The sequence below is a fragment of the Hemitrygon akajei genome, chromosome 10 (genome assembly GCF_048418815.1).
Source record: "Hemitrygon akajei chromosome 10, sHemAka1.3, whole genome shotgun sequence".
NCBI lineage: Eukaryota > Metazoa > Chordata > Chondrichthyes > Myliobatiformes > Dasyatidae > Hemitrygon > Hemitrygon akajei.
In genome coordinates this window covers 141,351,479-141,357,341 of record NC_133133.1, presented here as the reverse complement: position 1 = coordinate 141,357,341, position 5,863 = coordinate 141,351,479, and the positions used below count along the sequence as shown (strand labels likewise).

General features: G+C 42.2%; 1 long non-coding RNA gene across 1 annotated transcript; it reads right to left on the bottom strand.

Moving 5' to 3' along the window:
- Positions 1 to 310: 310 nt before the first annotated feature.
- LOC140734735 (uncharacterized) lies at positions 311 to 4,765 on the bottom strand. Its single transcript, XR_012100598.1, has 2 exons — positions 3,801 to 4,765; positions 311 to 409 (listed from the first exon to the last, which is right to left on the bottom strand). It is a non-coding gene; the product is annotated as an uncharacterized lncRNA (long non-coding RNA).
- Positions 4,766 to 5,863: the final 1,098 nt, after the last annotated feature.

The window sequence follows — 5,863 nt, the reverse complement described above, 5'->3', positions numbered from 1 at the left end:
TAGATGGCATTTGAACACATACTTCTTCCTCAGCCAGGGATTCCACTACACAAGATGAGGCTTCCAACCACTGTTGTTTCATTTCCTTCACTGCTGTTCTCAATTTCCCCTTCGCACAGCTAAAGCTATTACCTCTGTAGGGTATAAACTTAAGTGTCAGAAAGACTTTTGACCTAAGATTTAGTACAACTTACTCTTTGTTACAGGAATTACTTAGAGAAGCTAGCTTACAAATAATTTCCAGTACATCCAGATTTATTTCATTGTTCTGTTGTGACTGTAATCTAAGTCACTGGAGAGACACTGAAGCTGGTTATATAAAGGCCTTTATTCATCACAACAACCAGACATTCTTCTGGACACCTTCTTTGTAGAGTTCCCAAACTCAAAGTACATCACATTTTTATACCTGTAAATCAAAGGTACAACTGATGTCATAAAGGGATAGGTAAATAGGAGTATAGATGAAAAGAGATTAAAAGACAATGATTAGCTAATGACCTTATAGGTACCTTATGTTAGTTGCTGGACAGCCAAAAGGGAACCTTACCCAGCAACAAGTGATGTACCATACATTGTTCCCTAATATTATTAGACATAGGTTCAAATAAGGAATTATCTGGTCACGCAAAGCATTTTGAGGTATAACATACTAAATAGGGGAAGAATGGCGTGGGGGGTAGAACTTTTGAGAGTAGGGGGAGGTGTCAGCATGATGATGATTTTACATCTAATTGTATCTTAGCATGTGATCAAAACTATTCTAAAACTGTTTTAACTCGCGTAACTATAATATTTCCTGTAATGATCAATGTTATAAATTGTGAAGAATTGTGATTCGGGGCGGGGCAGTGTCCGGACTGGCTCTTTGGGAGATCAGTCTGTAACTTCCCCCATAACATGCTATAAATAAAGAGTAAAAGTTTGATGAAGTCGCTTGTTTTATGGTCTTATTGCGTCCTTGGTACTTGCGCCTTTGCATCAGGTCGATCCGTCTTTGACACAACAGGTGATTCAATAAAATTTCAATAGTTCCAACACCATTGTTTACTTCAATATTTTGAGTTGACACTGCTTCTTTTGAATTACATCCCTATCATGGGAAACACCTCTGAATTTCAAATAGCTTTGTTGGGACAAAGTAATTCACACATACAATCCAAAAGCCTCTGGACTCAGAGATCTCAGACACTCAAAATTAATGCTGTCAGGGCTGACTATCAGCACACAACTATCCCAAATGTTGACTGATCAACCATACCTGTGACCATGTTTGATGTGCTAAGTGACAACATCAGTCTCTGCCAGTTGGAACTCAGTCACAATGGTGCAAAACAACTTTGCCCATATTGCCTGGTTTGATGCATGCCATTTAACATAACCCATTGTCTCATGTCTGGCTGAAGCAGACAAGGAAGTATCATGGTCACTTCACTTTGTACACCATATTGCTTGAGCAGCCAATCCCTTGTCTTTTTAGCTTCAATCTGAGTACTGCTTGCAAATAACATTGAGAACTGGTTCTATCTTGACCTAATATCTGCTATATTCACATCATTTCACAGCTCCAGAATGATTCCTAGGAGTTCTAATTTATCACTCAAAATACTAACCTTAAATACTACCCATGAATGTGAACTGGCCAAGGCCACTCTGATGGGGGTTATAATCTTGTCTGAGCACCAAGCATTGGGCTTCTTTCGACAATTTTTTGCTTTGATGGACACTTTTATATGGTTTCTTTAATCTTCTAGAGGGTTCATTGACACATCTGTCCCCAGGATCCTCATGAATCTGAGGTTATCCATGTTATCCATCAAAGGGTCAGGTAAACATCACACATCTATTTTGTCATTCTCTTTCCCATCCCTAATTTAGCACTCTTTGCTTCCAGCAGTGTTGAGTAACTATTCACAATTGGTTAAGTTTGCTAAGGTGGATGTCTAGTTCCATTTTCTTTTTATATTAAGTTAGAGAATTCATGTAAAGGTGATTTATTCTCCTAATATTCACATAAAGTTGACATCTTTTCTCATTAAGCTTGAAAAGGTTTAGTTGTTAGCCAAATGGCTGCAACACCCAGAGCAAGGATAGTGCTTTCTGAATCCTCACCTAGCTCTCCTAACTCTACATTCAACAGATATTTACCATAATACCTTGCTGTTCTCTTCCTTTTCAGTGTCTTTTTTAAATTAAGATTAGCTTTATTTATCGTATGTACAATGAAACATGCAATGTGTCATTTGCATCAAATGAAATCAGCAAGGACTGTGCAACTGTCACCACGCTTCCACGTCAACATAAAATGTCTACACCTCACTAACCCTAACAATATGTCTTTCAAATGTGGGAGAAAACCAGAGTAACCAGAGAAAACCCATGTGACCACAGGGAGAACCTACAAACCAACCTTACAGCTGGCACTGTAAATTGTTGCACTAACTGCTATGTTGTTATTGTGCCCAAGCAATCTTCCTTGACTAGGAATCAAACTTAGGCACTGGCAGTGAACGTGCTGAATTCTAACCACTGGACCACCAGGGAACCTTCCCCTTAAGATGTTTTGGTTTGCTCTTCCATCTCCATTCATACCTGCTCCCATTCTCAGGACTCTATTCCATTCTACATCTGTTCTTTTACTTTCTCCTACCAATCATTCTATCCCCAAATGCTCTTTTCAAGTAAATCAGCAAGCTCCTGGTATGTCTCCCAGTTTATTCTGCTACTATCAGTCTCCTCTACAACAGTGAAATCAAACACAGTTGAGGTGATCACTTTGCACAGCACCTCCATTCAGTCTGTTAAGTAACCCTAAGCTTCCACTTGTATGTCATTTCAATTCTCGATCCCACTCTAACTCTGACGTTTCTGTCTTCAGTCTCCTGTACGTTTTCAATCGAGCCCAATGCAAGACGCAGCATCAGGGAGTGCTGTTCCTGCGAGCTACATTACAAACTTCCAGACTCAACAGTGAGTTCAACAGTTTCTGAATAATAACTTAATCCAGCCCCATATCATATATTCCCAGCACACACAGCTTGTTTCTCTTCTGACATTTTCAGACTTACCTACATTCACCTGCCCTGAGCAGATCTTTCTTTTTATCATTAAGCTTACCTCCCTCCCTCACCCTGCTCCACCATTCAAGATTGTTTAATTTCATCTGCTGTATACAAGTGCAAAGGAGAACAAAGTAATTCAAATTTGGATTCAATGCAGCATAAAGAACCCAATAAAAACTAAATATAAATACATAAGATAGCTTATACACATATATTGATTGTATGTCCATGAACTGACGCTAGACTGTACATAAAGTGACTGACAGGGAATAATAAAACAGTGGTGGAGTTAATGGGTGGAGCTGTTGATCAGCCTTACTACTTGGGAAGTAAGTTACTGAACGTTATGTGGCTGCCTCCCTGATGGGAGTGGGCCAAACAGAACACGAGCAGGGTGACTGGGATCCTTCATGGTGTTACTGGCCCTTTTCTGTATACTGGCCTTTGATGAATGGTAGATTAGGTACCAGCGATGCACTGGGCAGTCTTGACTACCCGTTGCAAAGCTTTCCTGTCCCTTTCAGTGCAGTTGCCTAACAATTTGTGATGCAGCTTATCTGGATGCTCTCTACTGTTCATCTTTAGAATGATGTGAGCACGCCAGCTCTCTTCAGCCTACTCACCTCTACCAATCGGCCACTCCATCACAGACTAAACCTACCACTCCCTTTCCCACCGAAAAAATAAACCATTTATAATAATCTCTAAATTTTCAAGTTCTGATGAAGTGTCACTGACCTGAAATATTAACTTTACTTCTGTCTCCATAAAAGCTGACAGATCCAAACCTAATTATAAGAATATGCTATAGGGCTTTTCTCTCTGTTGTGGTGCACCTTCACGGCACTCAGTCACGCTCTTTAAGTCCAGGGAGAGAGAAACATTTGTGTATTTTGCAGTTTGGAGTGCCATACAGCCTCAACCAGAAACGTCGACTTGTGCATTTTCTTCCTTCGATCCCACCGGAGATCCTCCAACATCCGGTGCTGCTCCAGCTTCCAGCATCTCCAGTGCTATAATGTGGGTAACACCCGTTCATTCATTCCAGAACTAATTTGAAATCCATCTATGTCGCCTAATTGGGCGATGCTCCGCTGGCAAGCAGACAGAAGAAGGGTCTGCCCGAAACGTCGATCGTACATTTTTCCCCCCCATAGGTGCTGCCTGGCCTGCTGAGATCCTCCAGCATTTTGCGCGCGTCGCTTGGATTTCCAGCATCTGCAGACTCTCTGTTTGTGATTTGATTACCACGCTGCGAAATCTCTTCCAGGGATGCCGACCCTGAAGAAGTTTAAATCTTCCCATCGACGGGAGGTCAGTGAAAGCCTCTCTCACTGCTCCCGCTCTGTGATCAGTCCTGCCGAAGGGTCTCGGCCCGGAACGTCGACTGTACTATTTTTCCGTGGATGCTGCCTGACCTGCTGAGTTCCTCCAGCATTTCTGTGCGCGCCGCGCTGGATTTCCAGCATCTGCAGATCCTCTCTCTGGTTCGTAGGCAAACGGCCCCGATTTGTTTCCGGCTCTAAAGCAAGTGTCCCGAAATAAATGAAACGCGTTCCCCCCACCCCCCTTCTGCCGAGGATGGCCCCGGAGCGGACCGCCGCAGGCCGGCGGCGAACCGACACCGCGTGTGCCAGGATGTCTCGGCCGTTGGCCGGCGGCGGCCGGGCCGGCTTCTTACGTCACAATGGCTGGGCGTTGCTGAGGCGGATGAGCGGGGGCCCGGGCGGCTGCAGCCTTCGTTACTTTTGGCCATGGAGTCGCCGACTTGCGCCGTGGTAACGGGAGTCGGTTTGCCTGTGCGGTATTTGCAAGTTCTGTAGCTTCAGCCACAACTGAGGTAAAGTTGCGAGCTCTCCCTCCGCGGCCCCCTTCGCCCAGTCTTGTTGAATTCTAAATATTCTTTTATTTGGGTGAGATTTTTCAACAATTGGTCGACGCGTTACTGGGGGATGGGATTTGTCCCATTTCCGTTCCCAGTCGGCGGTCTCAGCGTTTGTTTTCTTTAAACTTATATACTTTTCTGGTTGTGATTGTTTTTGTCCGTGGAATGATTGCTGGCTTATCATGTAACTGACACTGAACTGATTCAACAAACTATCGACTCACTTTCAAGGACTGTACATCTCGTTCCCTGTATTTATTGCTTATTTTTAATATGATTTTGTTTTCTCTCTCTTTTGTCTTTGCACATTGGTAGTCCGTCTTTGTGTACAGTTTCATTAATTCTATTGTGTTTCTTTGTATTTCCTGTTGATGCCCGTAAGAAAATGAATTTCATGGTAGTATATGGTGGCATATATGTACTTTGCTACTAAATTTACTTTAAACTTTGAACTTAAGTTTAAGTTCCAGGAATCTTTGCATTCTTTTATGTATTGTAACAATGCATAGTTTAATTGAACTGAAGGAAATACCTCGTGACTATTTCTATATACCCTTGAATTATCTTAAATGATCTACTGTAGGGATTTATTGGCTTGGAATAAGTGTTGCATTGGTTCTCTGTGCATTTATCCACACTTGGAGGTGGTGATGGGTTGCAGGATTGCAAATGTTTAACATTTTAAAAAATCCAAACCTTGCTGGTTAAAGAGCTGTAATTTTCTGTCTAAAAGAAGGGTCTCTGCCCAAAACATCGACTTTCATTTCCATAGATGCTGCCCAACCTGTTGACTTCCTATAGCACTTTGCGTGTTGCATTGGGTTGCAGAGATTAGCAGCTGAGTTTGATTTTAAAAATGAAGATGGAGCCACGTGGGTTTAAATGTTGTTATATTAGGGTTTAATTATACATTTAA